At 59.6% G+C, this 17,886-nt stretch overlaps 1 protein-coding gene across 2 annotated transcripts in view; it reads left to right on the top strand.

Moving 5' to 3' along the window:
• The first annotated feature begins 988 nt into the window (after positions 1-988).
• Positions 989-17,886, top strand: part of zgc:136858 (uncharacterized protein LOC678543 homolog) — a 159,847-nt gene continuing 142,949 nt past the window's right edge. Inside the window, exon 1 of one of the 2 annotated variants that reach the window (XM_038780951.1) lies at positions 989-1,074. The gene's annotated coding sequence lies outside the window, so the exon portion shown is untranslated. The remainder of the gene's footprint in view (positions 1,075-17,886) is intronic. The other variant, XM_038780952.1, reaches the window with a different exon arrangement.

Below are 17,886 nucleotides of genomic sequence, written 5' to 3'. Positions count from 1 at the left end.
TAAAGCCGGCTTTATGCTGCATTGCCTGCTAGCCCCCCACGAGACAGAGGATTGGTGCAGCTTTGCGCTGTTTTTTCGGGTGTAAAACACCACTGTTCCCACGCCGGCGTCAGCACTTAGTCTTCACATCAGAGAATCCAGCCCAGGATACTTATCTGGAATCTTGACAAGGATCAGAAATCATTCTGGTGAAAGTGCAGAACACCTCAACGAGGGAATGGTGATGAGGAGGCCAGTGGCAGGGTCTTTTTGCCGGGGGGGGTTCATGTGACCAGCTAATTGGGCCGGAGAGCGCGAATCCAGGAGTTGAGCGGGGACTGGAGTCGAAGTAGTCATAGAATTTACAGTTCAGAAGGAACCCATTCGGCCCATCGAATTTGCACTGGCAGTTAAACCCACGCTTCCACCCGATCCCCGTAAAACCCACTAACCTTTTGCACACTGGGGGGCAATTTAGCATGGCCAATCCACCTAACCTGCACATCTTGATTGTGGAAGGAAACCGGAGCACCCGGAGGAAACCCACGGAAACACAGGGAGAAAGGGCAAACTCCGCACAGACAGCCACCTGAGGCTGGAATTGAACCCTGAACCCTGGAGCTGTGAGGCAGCAGTGCTAACTGGTAGAACATTTCTGCTACTTTGCATATAGTTTATTCCTTAAATTAAATAATTTGTTGAGTTACTAAACTTGGTGGTCGTCCATCCTTGAATTCCAACAAGGAGACTGGCATTTCTGGTGATGGTGATTTGCAAAACAACATTAGCATGAAACTGAAGATCCTGAGGAATGAGCTGTAAGTGGCATTACTGTGTGTGGGGCCAGTGTCTGCTGTATGTGTATGGGAGAGTTTGATCATCTATTTAGCAAGCCTTTTGGCAGAGTTGTGAACCCAATGTCAACAGTTCGAACCGCACAGCTGCCGAACACTATTTGATAGGGCGGAATTTGTAGTTCTGCCTGGTCAAAGTTCAGGTTTTATAACACGTGTTTCGAGGAAGTGGAGAGGTTGGTGGAGGTGGAAAATAATAAACGCAACTGAGCAGCTTTCCTGGGGAAGGGTTAGGATTTGGGTAAGTTGGAATTTTAATTCTCTGAGCGAGTTACAGGGATTGGTAACTGTACCGGGGAAGGATGTGATCCTTGTTATTGTTCACAGAGCCTCACCCTGCTGAGGTTAGCCGGCCCGGGACAGGGGCCAACACCGCAGCTCATTAACCAGATTGGCCGGATCGCCTCACCCTGGCCCCCTCACAGATCGGCGGCTTTGAGAACTCCAGACGCGCACTGTTAAAGAGCCATTGCTGAATAACTCAACTGTGAAGCCAAGTTGTGGGAGGGAGAACATGTTGCTGATGGTGCAGGCTTGTGCTGAGGGCTGGCTGCACACTCACTGCCCTGTGCTGAGTGTGGGCTGGCTGCACACTCACTGCCCTGTGCTGAGGGTGGGCTGCACACTCACTGCCCTGTGCTGAGGGTGGGCTGCACACTCACTGCCCTGTGCTGAGAGTGGGCTGGCTGCACACTCACTGCCCTGTGCTGAGTGTGGGCTGGGTGCACACTCACTGCCCTGTGCTGAGGGTGGGCTGGCTGCACACTCACTGCCCTGTGCTGAGGGCGGGCTGCACACTCACTGCCCTGTGCTGAGGGTGGGCTGCACACTCACTGCCCTGTGCTGAGGGTGGGCTGCACACTCACTGCCCTGTGCTGAGGGTGGGCTGCACACTCACTGCCCTGTGCTGAGGGTGGGCTGCACACTCACTGCCCTGTGCTGAGTGTGGACTGGCTGCACACTCACTGCCCTGTGCTGAGTGTGGGCTGCACACTCACTGCCCTGTGCTGAGGCTGGGCTGGCTGCACACTCACTGCCCTGTGCTGAGGGCTGGCTGCACACTCACTGCCCTGTGCTGAGGGTGGGCTGCACACTCACTGCCCTGTGCTGAGGGTGGGCTGCACACTCACTGCCCTGTGCTGAGGGTGGGCTGCACACTCACTGTCCTGTGCTGAGGGTGGGCTGGCTGCACACTCACTGCCCTGTGCTGAGGGTGGGCTGGCTGCACACTCACTGCCGTGTGCTGAGGGTGGGCTGCACACTCACTGCCCTGTGCTGAGGGTGGGCTGCACACTCACTGCCCTGTGCTGAGGGTGGGCTGCACACTCACTGCCCTGTGCTGAGTGTGGGCTGCATACTCACTGCCCTGTGCTGAGGGTGGGCTGGCTGCACACTCACTGCCCTGTGCTGAGGGTGGGCTGCACACTCACTGCCCTGTGCTGAGGGTGGGCTGCACACTCACTGCCCTGTGCTGAGGGTGGGCTGGCTGCACACTCACTGCCCTGTGCTGAGGGTGGGCTGCACACTCACTGCCCTGTGCTGAGTGTGGGCTGCACACTCACTGCCCTGTGCTGAGTGTGGGCTGCACACTCACTGCCCTGTGCTGAGGGTGGGCTGCACACTCATTGCCCTGTGCTGAGTGTGGGCTGCACACTCACTGCCCTGTGCTGAGGGCTGGCTGCACACTCACTGCCCTGTGCTGAGGGTGGGCTGCACACTCACTGCCCTGTGCTGAGGGTGGGCTGGCTGCACACTCACTGCCCTGTGCCGAGGGTGGGCTGCACACTCACTGCCCTGTGCTGAGGGCTGGCTGCACACTCACTGCCCTGTGCTGAGGGTGGGCTGCACACTCACTGCCCTGTGCTGAGGGTGGGCTGCACACTCACTGCCCTGTGCTGAGGGCTGGCTGCACACTCACTGCCCTGTGCTGAGGGTGGGCTGCACACTCACTGCCCTGTGCTGAGGGTGGGCTGCACACTCATTGCCCTGTGCTGAGTGCGTGTCGCGTCTTTTCGTCCGACGTCACTTCGTCCAACGACACTTCGTCCACGTCTTTTGGTCCAACGTCTTTTTGTCCGCCCGTCTTTTGGTCCAACGTCACTTCGTCCAATTATCCAATTACAAATTAACTCCGTTAATTTACTTGCTAAAATGCAAGTAATTGATAAAATGCAAGTAAAATGCAAGTTGAAAAATGCAGTTAAAAAGTTAAAAAATCTAAAAATGCAGTTAAAAAATCTAAAAGTTTACTAATTACTTAAAATTCCCGAAATTACTTAAAATTGATGTAAATTGTAAATTCCCGAAATTCCCTAAAAGTTAGATTTCCAGAACTGTACCCGAGAGAGAATAATGGGGAGAGGACAAGATGATTTGATATTCTACAATTCTGACAGACACAGATATAAGTGGGAGTCTAATTGGATTTAGACAATGAGTGCAGTTCTGAAAGAAGCAGATTTAAACTCGATTTTCGTCGAGTGATTAAAACCTCTGGTTGGCAGTGGGTTCTGACATTACAGGTCTGAAATGATCAAATATTCCATCAGATACAATGGCTCTCATCACTCTGGAGCATACATGGGTGAATATCCTGCAGCTTATCTTAATAATGTCTGGAGATCAAGCAGCACAAATGCAGAACTCAACTTCAAGAGGCGAAATAGGTGGAGAGGATCCTTGAGCAGTAACATTGAAAAACTAAATTAAACTATTTGTAATTGGATAATTGGACGAAGTGACGTTGGACCAAAAGACGGGCGGACAAAAAGACGTTGGACCAAAAGACGTGGACGAAGTGTCGTTGGACGAAATGACGTCGGACGAAAAGACATAGCACCGCTGAGTGTGGGCTGCACACTCACTGCCCTGTGCTGAGGGCTGGCTGCACACTCACTGCCCTGTGCTGAGGGTGGGCTGCACACTCACTGCCCTGTGCTGAGGGTGGGCTGGCTGCACACTCACTGCCCTGTGCTGAGGGCTGGCTGCACACTCACTGCCCTGTGCTGAGGGTGGGCTGCACACTCACTGCCCTGTGCTGAGGGCCGGCTGCACACTCACTGCCCTGTGCTGAGGGTGGGCTGCACACTCACTGCCCTGTGCTGAGGGTGGGCTGCACACTCGCTGCCCTGTGCTGAGGGTGGGCTGCACACTCACTGCCCTGTGCTGAGGGTGGGCTGCACACTCACTGCCCTGTGCTGAGGGTGGGCTGCACACTCACTGCCCTGTGCTGAGGGTGGGCTGGCTGCACACTCACTGCCCTGTGCTGAGGGCTGGCTGCACACTCACTGCCCTGTGCTGAGGGCTGGCTGCACACTCACTGCCCTGTGCTGAGGGCTGGCTGCACACTCACTGCCCTGTGCTGAGGGTGGGCTGGCTGCACACTCACTGCCCTGTGCTGAGGGTGGGCTGGCTGCACACTCACTGCCCTGTGCTGAGGGCTGGCTGCACACTCACTGCCCTGTGCTGAGGGTGGGCTGCACACTCACTGCCCTGTGCTGAGGGCTGGCTGCACACTCACTGCCCTGTGCTGAGGGCTGGCTGCACACTCACTGCCCTGTGCTGAGGGTGGGCTGCACACTCACTGCCCTGTGCTGAGGGTGGGCTGCACACTCACTGCCCTGTGCTGAGGGCTGGCTGCACACTCACTGCCCTGTGCTGAGGGCTGGCTGCACACTCACTGCCCTGGGTTGAGGGCTGGGTGCACACTCACTGCCCTGTGCTGAGGGCTGGGCTGGCTGCACACTCACTGCCCTGTGCTGAGTGTGAGCTGGCTGCACACTCACTGCCCTGTGCTGGGGGTGGGCTGCACACTCACTGCACTGTGCTGAGGGTGGGCTGCACACTCACTGCACTGTGCTGAGGGTGGGCTGCACACTCACTGCCCTGTGCTGAGGGTGGGCTGCACACTCACTGCCCTGTGCTGAGGGTGGGCTGCACACTCACTGCCCTGTGCTGAGTGTGAGCTGGCTGCACACTCACTGCCCTGTGCTGGGGGTGGGCTGCACACTCACTGCCCTGTGCTGAGGGCTGGCTGCACACTCACTGCCCTGTGCTGAGGGCTGGCTGCACACTCACTGCCCTGTGCTGAGGGCTGGGCTGGCTGCACACTCACTGCCCTGTGCTGAGGGTGGGCTGCACACTCACTGCCCTGTGCTGAGGGCTGGCTGCACACTCACTGCCCTGTGCTGAGGGCTGGCTGCACACTCACTGCCCTGTGCTGAGGGCTGGCTGCACACTCACTGCCCTGTGCTGAGGGCTGGCTGCACACTCACTGTCCTGTGCTGAGGGTAGGCTGCACACTCACTGCCCTGTGCTGAGGGCTGGCTGCACACTCACTGCCCTGTGCTGAGGGCTGGGTGCACACTCACTGCCCTGTGCTGAGGGCTGGGTGCACACTCACTGCCCTGTGCTGAGGGCTGGCTGCACACTCACTGCCCTGTGCTGAGGGCTGGCTGCACACTCACTGCCCTGTGCTGAGGGCGGGCTGCACACTCACTGCCCTGTGCTGAGGGTGGGCTGGCTGCACACTCACTGCCCTGTGCTGAGGGTGGGCTGGCTGCACACTCACTGCCCTGTGCTGAGGGTGGGCTGGCTGCACACTCACTGCCCTGTGCTGAGGGTGGGCTGCACACTCACTGCCCTGTGCTGAGGGTGGGCTGGCTGCACACTCACTGCCCTGTGCTGAGGGCTGGCTGCACACTCACTGCCCTGTGCTGAGGGCTGGCTGCACACTCACTGCCCTGTGCTGAGGGTGGGCTGGCTGCACACTCACTGCCCTGTGCTGAGGGCTGGCTGCACACTCACTGCCCTGTGCTGAGGGTGGGCTGGCTGCACACTCACTGCCCTGTGCTGAGGGCTGGCTGCACACTCACTGCCCTGTGCTGAGGGCTGGCTGCACACTCACTGCCCTGTGCTGAGGGCTGGCTGCACACTCACTGCCCTGTGCTGAGGGCTGGCTGCACACTCACTGCCCTGTGCTGAGGGCTGGCTGCACACTCACTGCCCTGTGCTGAGGGCTGGCTGCACACTCACTGCCCTGTGCTGAGGGTGGGCTGGCTGCACACTCACTGCCCTGTGCTGAGGGTGGGCTGGCTGCACACTCACTGCCCTGTGCTGAGGGGGGGCTGCACACTCACTGCACTGTGCTGAGGGTGGGCTGCACACTCACTGCCCTGTGCTGAGGGTGGGCTGCACACTCACTGCCCTGTGCTGTGGGTGAGCTGGCTGCACACTCACTGCCCTGTGCTGAAGGCTGGGCTGCACACTCACTGCCCTGTGCTGAGGGTGGGCTGGCTGCACACTCACTGCCCTGTGCTGAGGGCTGGCTGCACACTCACTGCCCTGTGCTGAGGGTGGGCTGCACACTCACTGCCCTGTGCTGAGGGTGGGCTGCACACTCACTGCCCTGTGCTGAGGGCTGGCTGCACACTCACTGCCCTGTGCTGAGGGCTGGCTGCACACTCACTGCCCTGTGCTGAGGGTGGGCTGGCTGCACACTCACTGCCCTGTGCTGAGGGTGGGCTGGCTGCACACTCACTGCCCTGTGCTGAGGGCTGGCTGCACACTCACTGCCCTGTGCTGAGGGTGGGCTGCACACTTACTGCCCTGTGCTGAGGGCTGGCTGCACACTCACTGCCCTGTGCTGAGGGCTGGCTGCACACTCACTGCCCTGTGCTGAGGGCTGGCTGCACACTCACTGCCCTGTGCTGAGGGTGGGCTGCACACTCACTGCCCTGTGCTGAGGGTGGGCTGCACACTCACTGCCCTGTGCTGAGGGCTGGCTGCACACTCACTGCCCTGTGCTGAGGGCTGGCTGCACACTCACTGCCCTGGGTTGAGGGCTGGGTGCACACTCACTGCCCTGTGCTGAGGGCTGGCTGCACACTCACTGCCCTGTGCTGAGGGTGGGCTGGCTGCACACTCACTGCCCTGTGCTGAGGGCTGGCTGCACACTCACTGCCCTGTGCTGAGGGTGGGCTGCACACTCACTGCCCTGTGCTGAGGGTGGGCTGCACACTCACTGCCCTGTGCTGAGGGCTGGGCTGGCTGCACACTCACTGCCCTGTGCTGAGTGTGAGCTGGCTGCACACTCACTGCCCTGTGCTGGGGGTGGGCTGCACACTCACTGCACTGTGCTGAGGGTGGGCTGCACACTCACTGCCCTGTGCTGAGGGTGGGCTGCACACTCACTGCCCTGTGCTGAGGGTGGGCTGCACACTCACTGCCCTGTGCTGAGTGTGAGCTGGCTGCACACTCACTGCCCTGTGCTGGGGGTGGGCTGCACACTCACTGCCCTGTGCTGAGGGCTGGCTGCACACTCACTGCCCTGTGCTGAGGGCTGGCTGCACACTCACTGCCCTGTGCTGAGGGTGGGCTGCACACTCACTGCCCTGTGCTGAGGGCTGGCTGCACACTCACTGCCCTGTGCTGAGGGTAGGCTGCACACTCACTGCCCTGTGCTGAGGGTGGGCTGCACACTCACTGCCCTGTGCTGAGGGCTGGCTGCACACTCACTGCCCTGTGCTGAGGGCTGGCTGCACACTCACTGCCCTGTGCTGAGGGCTGGCTGCACACTCACTGCCCTGTGCTGAGGGCTGGCTGCACACTCACTGCCCTGTGCTGAGGGCGGGCTGCACACTCACTGCCCTGTGCTGAGGGTGGGCTGGCTGCACACTCACTGCCCTGTGCTGAGTGTGAGCTGGCTGCACACTCACTGCCCTGTGCTGAGGGTGGGCTGGCTGCACACTCACTGCCCTGTGCTGAGGGTGGGCTGCACACTCACTGCCCTGTGCTGAGGGTGGGCTGGCTGCACACTCACTGCCCTGTGCTGAGGGCTGGCTGCACACTCACTGCCCTGTGCTGAGGGCTGGCTGCACACTCACTGCCCTGTGCTGAGGGTGGGCTGGCTGCACACTCACTGCCCTGTGCTGAGGGCTGGCTGCACACACTGCCCTGTGCTGAGGGTGGGCTGGCTGCACACTCACTGCCCTGTGCTGAGGGCTGGCTGCACACTCACTGCCCTGTGCTGAGGGCTGGCTGCACACTCACTGCCCTGTGCTGAGGGCTGGCTGCACACTCACTGCCCTGTGCTGAGGGCTGGCTGCACACTCACTGCCCTGTGCTGAGGGCTGGCTGCACACTCACTGCCCTGTGCTGAGGGTGGGCTGGCTGCACACTCACTGCCCTGTGCTGAGGGTGGGCTGGCTGCACACTCACTGCCCTGTGCTGAGGGTGGGCTGCACACTCACTGCCCTCTGCTGAGGGTGGGCTGCACACTCACTGCCCTGTGCTGTGGGTGAGCTGGCTGCATACTCACTGCCCTGTGCTGAAGGCTGGGCTGCACACTCACTGCCCTGTGCTGAGGGTGGGCTGGCTGCACACTCACTGCCCTGTGCTGAGGGCTGGCTGCACACTCACTGCCCTGTGCTGAGGGTGGGCTGCACACTCACTGCCCTGTGCTGAGGGTGGGCTGCACACTCACTGCCCTGTGCTGAGGGTGGGCTGCACACTCACTGCCCTGTGCTGAGGGTGGGCGGGCTGCACACTCACTGCCCTGTGCTGAGGGTGGGCTGCACACTCACTGCCCTGTGCTGAGGGCTGGCTGCACACTCACTGCCCTGTGCTGAGGGTGGGCTGGCTGCACACTCACTGCCCTGTGCTGAGGGCTGGCTGCACACTCACTACCCTGTGCTGAGGGCTGGCTGCACACTCACTGCCCTGTGCTGAGGGCTGGCTGCACACTCACTGCCCTGTGCTGAGGGCTGGCTGCACACTCACTGCCCTGTGCTGAGGGTGGGCTGGCTGCACACTCACTGCCCTGTGCTGAGGGTGGGCTGCACACTCACTGCCCTGTGCTGAGGGTGGGCTGGCTGCACACTCACTGCCCTGTGCTGAGGGTGGGCTGGCTGCACACTCACTGCCCTGTGCTGAGGGTGGGCTGGCTGCACACTCACTGCCCTGTGCTGAGGGTGGGCTGCACACTCACTGCCCTGTGCTGAGGGTGGGCTGGCTGCACACTCACTGCCCTGTGCTGAGGGCTGGCTGCACGCTCACTGCCCTGTGCTGAGGGCTGGCTGCACACTCACTGCCCTGTGCTGAGGGTGGGCTGGCTGCACACTCACTGCCCTGTGCTGAGGGCTGGCTGCACACACTGCCCTGTGCTGAGGGTGGGCTGGCTGCACACTCACTGCCCTGTGCTGAGGGCTGGCTGCACACTCACTGCCCTGTGCTGAGGGCTGGCTGCACACTCACTGCCCTGTGCTGAGGGCTGGCTGCACACTCACTGCCCTGTGCTGAGGGCTGGCTGCACACTCACTGCCCTGTGCTGAGGGCTGGCTGCACACTCACTGCCCTGTGCTGAGGGTGGGCTGGCTGCACACTCACTGCCCTGTGCTGAGGGTGGGCTGGCTGCACACTCACTGCCCTGTGCTGAGGGTGGGCTGCACACTCACTGCCCTCTGCTGAGGGTGGGCTGCACACTCACTGCCCTGTGCTGTGGGTGAGCTGGCTGCATACTCACTGCCCTGTGCTGAAGGCTGGGCTGCACACTCACTGCCCTGTGCTGAGGGTGGGCTGGCTGCACACTCACTGCCCTGTGCTGAGGGCTGGCTGCACACTCACTGCCCTGTGCTGAGGGTGGGCTGCACACTCACTGCCGTGTGCTGAGGGTGGGCTGCACACTCACTGCCCTGTGCTGAGGGTGGGCTGCACACTCACTGCCCTGTGCTGAGGGTGGGCGGGCTGCACACTCACTGCCCTGTGCTGAGGGTGGGCTGCACACTCACTGCCCTGTGCTGAGGGCTGGCTGCACACTCACTGCCCTGTGCTGAGGGTGGGCTGGCTGCACACTGACTGCCGTGTGCTGAGGGCTGGCTGCACACTCACTACCCTGTGCTGAGGGCTGGCTGCACACTCACTGCCCTGTGCTGAGGGCTGGCTGCACACTCACTGCCCTGTGCTGAGGGCTGGCTGCACACTCACTGCCCTGTGCTGAGGGTGGGCTGGCTGTACACTCACTGCCCTGTGCTGAGGGTGGGCTGGCTGCACACTCACTGCCCTGTGCTGAGGGTGGGCTGCACACTCACTGCCCTGTGCTGAGGGTGGGCTGCACACTCACTGCCCTGTGCTGAGGGCTGGCTGCACACTCACTGCCCTGTGCTGAGGGTGGGCTGCACACTCACTGCCCTGTGTTGAGGGTGGGCTGCACACTCACTGCCCTGTGCTGAGGGCTGGCTGCACACTCACTGCCCTGTGCTGAGTGTGGGCTGCACACACACTGCCCTGTGCTGAGGGCTGGCTGCACACTCACTGCCCTGTGCTGAGGGCTGGGCTGGCTGCACACTCACTGCCCTGTGCTGAGGGTGGGCTGCACACTCACTGCCCTGTGCTGAGGGTGGGCTGCACACTCACTGCCCTGTGCTGAGGGCTGGCTGCACACTCACTGCCCTGTGCTGAGGGTGGGCTGCACACTCACTGCCCTGTGCTGAGGGCTGGCTGCACACTCACTGCCCTGTGCTGAGGGTGGGCTGCACACTCACTGCCCTGTGCTGAGTGTGGGCTGGCTGCACACTCACTGCCCTGTGCTGAGGGTTGGCTGCACACTCACTGCCCTGTGCTGAGGGCTGGCTGCACACTCACTGCCCTGTGCTGAGGGCTGGCTGCACACTCACTGCCCTGTGCTGAGGGTGGGCTGGCTGCACACTCACTGCCCTGTGCTGAGGGTGGGCTGGCTGCACACTCACTGCCCTGTGCTGAGGGTGGGCTGGCTGCACACTCACTGCCCTGTGCTGAGGGTGGGCTGGCTGCACACTCACTGCCCTGTGCTGAGGGCTGGGCTGGCTGCACACTCACTGCCCTGTGCTGAGGGTGGGCTGCACACTCACTGCCCTGTGCTGAGGGTGGGCTGCACACTCACTGCCCTGTGCTGAGGGCTGGCTGCACACTCACTGCCCTGTGCTGAGTGTGGGCTGGCTGCACACTCACTGCCCTGTGCTGAGTGTGGGCTGCACACACACTGCCCTGTGCTGAGGGCTGGCTGTACACTCACTGCCCTGTGCTGAGGGCTGGGCTGGCTGCACACTCACTGCCCTGTGCTGAGGGTGGGCTGCACACTCACTGCCCTGTGCTGAGGGCTGGCTGCACACTCACTGCCCTGTGCTGAGGGCTGGGCTGGCTGCACACTCACTGCCCTGTGCTGAGGGTGGGCTGCACACTCACTGCCCTGTGCTGAGGGTGGGCTGCACACTCACTGCCCTGTGCTGAGGGCTGGCTGCACACTCACTGCCCTGTGCTGAGGGTGGGCTGCACACTCACTGCCCTGTGCTGAGGGCTGGCTGCACACTCACTGCCCTGTGCTGAGGGTGGGCTGCACAGTCACTGCCCTGTGCTGAGGGCTGGCTGCACACTCACTGCCCTGTGCTGAGGGTGGGCTGCACACTCACTGCCCTGTGTTGAGGGTGGGCTGCACACTCACTGCCCTGTGCTGAGGGTTGGCTGCACACTCACTGCCCTGTGCTGAGGGCTGGCTGTACACTCACTGCCCTGTGCTGAGGGTGGGCTGGCTGCACACTCACTGCCCTGTGCTGAGGGCGGGCTGGCTGTACACTCACTGCCCTGTGCGGAGGGAGGGCTGGCTGCACACTCACTGCCCTGTGCTGAGGGCTGGCTGCACACTCACTGCCCTGTGCTGAGGGTGGGCTGCACACTCACTGCCCTGTGCTGAGGGTGGGCTGGCTGCACACTCACTGCCCTGTGCTGAGGGCTGGCTGCACACTCACTGCCCTGTGCTGAGGGCTGGCTGCACACTCACTGCCCTGTGCTGAGGGTGGGCTGGCTGCACACTCACTGCCCTGTGCTGAGGGCTGGCTGCACACTCACTGCCCTGTGCTGAGGGCGGGCTGCACACTCACTGCCCTGTGCTGAGGGCTGGCTGCACACTCACTGCCCTGTGCTGAGGGCTGGCTGCACACTCACTGCCCTGTGCTGAGGGCTGGCTGCACACTCACTGCCCTGTGCTGAGGGCTGGCTGCACACTCACTGCCCTGTGCTGAGGGTGGGCTGGCTGCACACTCACTGCCCTGTGCTGAGGGTGGGCTGGCTGCACACTCACTGCCCTGTGCTGAGGGTGGGCTGCACACTCACTGCCCTCTGCTGAGGGCTGGCTGCACACTCACTGCCCTGTGCTGAGGGCTGGCTGCACACTCACTGCCCTGTGCTGAGGGTGGGCTGCACACTCACTGCCCTGTGCTGAGGGTGAGCTGGCTGCACACTCACTGCCCTGTGCTGAGGGCTGGCTGCACACTCACTGCCCTGTGCTGAGGGTGGGCTGGCTGCACACTCACTGCCCTGTGCTGAGGGCTGGCTGCACACTCACTGTCCTGTGCTGAGGGCTGGCTGCACACTCACTGCCCTGTGCTGAGGGCTGGCTGCACACTCACTGTCCTGTGCTGAGGGCTGGCTGCACACTCACTGCCCTGTGCTGAGGGTGGGCTGGCTGTACACTCACTGCCCTGTGCTGAGGGTGGGCTGGCTGCACACTCACTGCCCTGTGCTGAGGGCTGGGCTGGCTGCACACTCACTGCCCTGTGCTGAGGGTGGGCTGCACACTCACTGCCCTGTGCTGAGGGTGGGCTGCACACTCACTGCCCTGTGCTGAGGGCTGGCTGCACACTCACTGCCCTGTGCTGAGTGTGGGCTGGCTGCACACTCACTGCCCTGTGCTGAGTGTGGGCTGCACACACACTGCCCTGTGCTGAGGGCTGGCTGTACACTCACTGCCCTGTGCTGAGGGCTGGGCTGGCTGCACACTCACTGCCCTGTGCTGAGGGTGGGCTGCACACTCACTGCCCTGTGCTGAGGGCTGGCTGCACACTCACTGCCCTGTGCTGAGGGCTGGGCTGGCTGCACACTCACTGCCCTGTGCTGAGGGTGGGCTGCACACTCACTGCCCTGTGCTGAGGGTGGGCTGCACACTCACTGCCCTGTGCTGAGGGCTGGCTGCACACTCACTGCCCTGTGCTGAGGGTGGGCTGCACACTCACTGCCCTGTGCTGAGGGCTGGCTGCACACTCACTGCCCTGTGCTGAGGGTGGGCTGCACAGTCACTGCCCTGTGCTGAGGGCTGGCTGCACACTCACTGCCCTGTGCTGAGGGTGGGCTGCACACTCACTGCTCTGTGTTGAGGGTGGGCTGCACACTCACTGCCCTGTGCTGAGGGTTGGCTGCACACTCACTGCCCTGTGCTGAGGGCTGGCTGTACACTCACTGCCCTGTGCTGAGGGTGGGCTGGCTGCACACTCACTGCCCTGTGCTGAGGGTGGGCTGGCTGTACACTCACTGCCCTGTGCTGAGGGTGGGCTGGCTGCACACTCACTGCCCTGTGCTGAGGGCTGGCTGCACACTCACTGCCCTGTGCTGAGGGTGGGCTGCACACTCACTGCCCTGTGCTGAGGGTGGGCTGGCTGCACACTCACTGCCCTGTGCTGAGGGCTGGCTGCACACTCACTGCCCTGTGCTGAGGGCTGGCTGCACACTCACTGCCCTGTGCTGAGGGCGGGCTGGCTGCACACTCACTGCCCTGTGCTGAGGGCTGGCTGCACACTCACTGCCCTGTGCTGAGGGCTGGCTGCACACTCACTGCCCTGTGCTGAGGGCTGGCTGCACACTCACTGCCCTGTGCTGAGGGCTGGCTGCACACTCACTGCCCTGTGCTGAGGGCTGGCTGCACACTCACTGCCCTGTGCTGAGGGCTGGCTGCACACTCACTGCCCTGTGCTGAGGGTGGGCTGGCTGCACACTCACTGCCCTGTGCTGAGGGTGGGCTGGCTGCACACTCACTGCCCTGTGCTGAGGGTGGGCTGCACACTCACTGCCCTCTGCTGAGGGCTGGCTGCACACTCACTGCCCTGTGCTGAGGGCTGGCTGCACACTCACTGCCCTGTGCTGAGGGTGGGCTGCACACTCACTGCCCTGTGCTGAGGGTGAGCTGGCTGCACACTCACTGCCCTGTGCTGAGGGCTGGCTGCACACTCACTGCCCTGTGCTGAGGGTGGGCTGGCTGCACACTCACTGCCCTGTGCTGAGGGCTGGCTGCACACTCACTGTCCTGTGCTGAGGGCTGGCTGCACACTCACTGCCCTGTGCTGAGGGCTGGCTGCACACTCACTGTCCTGTGCTGAGGGCTGGCTGCACACTCACTGCCCTGTGCTGAGGGTGGGCTGGCTGTACACTCACTGCCCTGTGCTGAGGGTGGGCTGGCTGTATTCTCACTGCCCTGTGCTGAGGGTGGGCTGGCTGTATTCTCACTGCCCTGTGCTGAGGGCTGGCTGCACACTCACTGCCCTGTGCTGAGGGCGGGCTGCACACTCACTGCCCTGTGCTGAGGGTGGGCTGGCTGTATTCTCCCTGCCCTGTGCTGAGGGTGGGCTGGCTGTATTCTCAATGCCGGCTGCTGAACCTACAACGGGGGAAAAGAACCACATCATTGTCTATCGGCCGGCTTGCTTTCATTTACATCTCAGTTTGTATTTATTTATAACTGAGGCCGTATTTAATGCTGACCCCCCCCCCCCCCCCCTCCCGTCTCTGAAGAGTGACCCCAGTATGTGTGTTTTGTTAAGTGTGGGAGAGGAGGGAGTTTATGTTGAGTGGGGACATTCTTTCGGCTTTTTAAATATCTGTTTTCTGTGAATCTCTTGTTCCTGTGAAAGGAACAAAAACATCGCTGTCCCATTGCTCGAAAAGATGTTTCAATTTGGATTCAATTGTCTAAAATGTGTTCTTTCTGTGTCCTGTTTTATTTTTTGTCTTTCTTTTGTTTCACTTGTGGAAACAAAAGAAAGACGGAAAGTTTTTTGAGGGGTAGATAGGTGTGGCCTGTGCGCACCTCCCTGTGCACTGGCCTCAACTATCTACCCCCTCAAAATATCTACTCGTCCACGCTAACGTCATATCTGCCCTGTGAAATACTTTAAACTGAATGAGGCTTCGCCTCGCACACGACAAGGACTCATTCACCCTCCTCAGGGCCTCCGCCGACGCCCCGGCCTCCACCACCCCACCCAGCTCCTCATCCCACTTCCTGTCCCAATCTGTCAGCTCCTTATAGATTTAAGACAGCTTCGTAGAACATAGCACAGAACAGGCTCTTCGGCCCTCGATGTTGTGCCGAGCATTGTCCGAAACCAAGATCAAGCTACCCCACTCCGTGTCATTCTGGTGTGCTCCATGTGCCTATCCAATAACCGCTTGAAAGTTCCTAAAGTGTCCGACTCCACTATCACAGCAGGCAGTCCATTTCACACCCTAATCACTCTTTGAGTAAAGAACCTACCTTGGATATCCCTCCTATATCTCCCACCCTGAACCTTATAGTTATGCCCCCTTGTAACAGCTACATCCATCCGAGGAAATAGTCTCTGAACATCCACTCTATCTATCCCCCTCATCATCTTATAAACCTCTATTAAGTCGCCTCTCATCCTCCTCCGCTCCAAAGAGAAAAGCCCTAGCTCCCAAAACCTTTCCTCATAAGACCTATCCTGCAAACCAGGCAGCATCCTGGTAAATCACCGTTGCAACCCTTTCCAAAGCTTCCACATCCTTCCTATAGTGAGGTGACCAGAACTGCACACAATACTCCAAATGTGGTCTCACCAGGCTCATGTACAGTTGCAGCATAATCCAGCGGCTCTTAAACTCAAGCCCCCTGTTAATAAACGCTAACACATCATAGGCCTTCTTCACGGCTCTATCCAAGTGGCAACGTTCAGAGATCTGTGGACATGAACCCCAAGATCTCTCTGTTCCTCCACATTCCTCAGAACCCTGCTGTTGACCCTGTAATCCGCATTCAAATTTTTTCTACCAAAATGAATCACCTCGCACTTATCAGGGTTGAACTCCATCTGCCATTTTTCGGCCCAGCTCTGCATCCTATCAATGTCTCTTTGCAGCCTACAACAGCCCTTCATCTCATCCACTACTCCACCAATCTTGGTGTCATCAGCAAATTTACTGACCCACCCTTCAGCCCCCTCCTCCAAGTCATTGCTAAAGACCACAAGTAGCAGAGGACCCAGCACTGATCCCTGTGGTACACCGCTGGAAACTGGTCTCCAGTCTGGAAATTTTCCATCCACCACCACCCTCTGTCTTCTATGTGATAGCCAGTTACTTATCCAATTGGCCAAATTTCCCTTTATCCCACACCTCCTTACTTTCTTCATAAGCTGACCATGGGGAACCTTATCAAACGTCTTACTAAAATCCATGTATACGACGTCAACTGCTCTACCTTCATCTACACACTCAGTTATCTCCTCAAAGAATTCAATCAAATTTGTGAGGCAAGACTTACCCTTCACGAATCCGTGTTGACTATCCCGGATTAAGCTACATCTTTCCAAATGGTCTAAATCCTATCCTTCAGGACCTTTTCCATTAACTTACCGACCACCGAAGTAAGACTAACCGGCCTATAATTACCAGGGTCATTCCTATTCCCTTTCTTGAACAGAAGAACAACATTCGCCACTCTCCAGTCCTCTGGCACTAGTGAGGACCCAAAGATCAAAGCCAAAGGCTCTGCAATCTCATCACTTGGCTCCCAAAGAATCCTTAGATATATCCCATCTGGCCCAGGGGACTTCCCCTCCCCAATCTCCTCCTTCGACAGTTCCTTGTCTTGCAACCTTAAGGACGGTAACCCAGGAATAGACGGCACCTCTCTCTTCACAAAATCCCGAACCTGCTGGTACCTGAAACCATTCCCCCTGATTTGTACTCTTCCTCTAGGTCCTCCAATTTCGCAAAGCTGTCTTCTACAAACAAGTGCCAAACTGCTCAATCGCTGCCTGCAGCCACCCCCGGAACCTCACATCCACCCCCCCCCCGATGCAAACCTATGGATATCACAGATCGGTGTCCACACCAAGGCACCCTCCAGTACCAAATGCTGCCTCTACTGCCCTGACACCCTCAAGGCCAACACCACCACTGGGCTCACGGACTACCTGGCTGGCGAGAACGGCAGAGGCTCTGTTAACAATGTCCTTAAGCTTGTTCCCCTACACAAAGCCACCTCCATCCGCCCCCACCCTGACGTCCCATTTCCTAACCATGGCGATGTTTGCTGCCCAGTAGTAATTCATTAGATGCGGCAACACCAGTCTCCCCCCCCCCCCCACTCGTCGCCCCTTCTTAAAAAAAGCCCTTTTGACCCTTTCCCCAGCCGATGCAAACACCAATATCAGCCGTTTAACTTCTTAAAGAATTACTTTGGGACAAAGATCGGGAGGTTCTAAATACGAACAGGAACCTTGGCAGCATCATCATCGTTCCTGTCTGCACCCATCCCGCCAATGACAGTGGCAGCACATCCCAATTCTTGAAACCCCCCCTTCATCTGCTCCACCAGCTGAATCAAATTTAACTTGTGCAACTGCGCCCAACCCTGCATCACCTGAATGCCTAAGTATCTAAAACTCGTCCCCACTATCCTGAACAGCAACTCTCCTAACCTCCTCTCCTGCCCTCTGATCTTATTCGGGAACACCTCGCTCTTTCCCATGTTCAACTTGTAGCCGGAGAATCCCCACAATACTCTCAATGCCACCCCATGGGTCCGAAATATATAACAGATCGTCCGCATACCGTGATATCTTGTGCGCGATGCCCCCCTGTACAATCTCTTTCCAATACCTCGACGCTCTCAGTACCATTGCCAATGGCTCTCTTGCCAAGGCAAAAGGCAACTCGGAGAGCGGGCATCCCTGCTTTGTCCCACGATGTAGCCCGAAATATCCTGATCTCACCTGTTTGTCTGCATATTTGCGATCGGTGCCTTGTTAAGCAACCAGATCCAGTCCAGCACCTCCCACATATATTCCCACTCCATCCGGTCGAAAGCCTCGCTACTACCACCTCCACCTCCTGCCCCTCTGGAGGCATTATAATTACATTGAGTAGCCTCCTCACATTTGGCGACAACTGTATCCCTTTCACAAACCCTGTTTGGTAATTTCCTATCACCCCCGGAATGCAAAGCCAATGT

The sequence above is a fragment of the Scyliorhinus canicula genome, chromosome 20, assembly GCF_902713615.1.
Source record: "Scyliorhinus canicula chromosome 20, sScyCan1.1, whole genome shotgun sequence".
NCBI lineage: Eukaryota > Metazoa > Chordata > Chondrichthyes > Carcharhiniformes > Scyliorhinidae > Scyliorhinus > Scyliorhinus canicula.
This window is presented reverse-complemented; position numbering and strand designations above follow the sequence as displayed.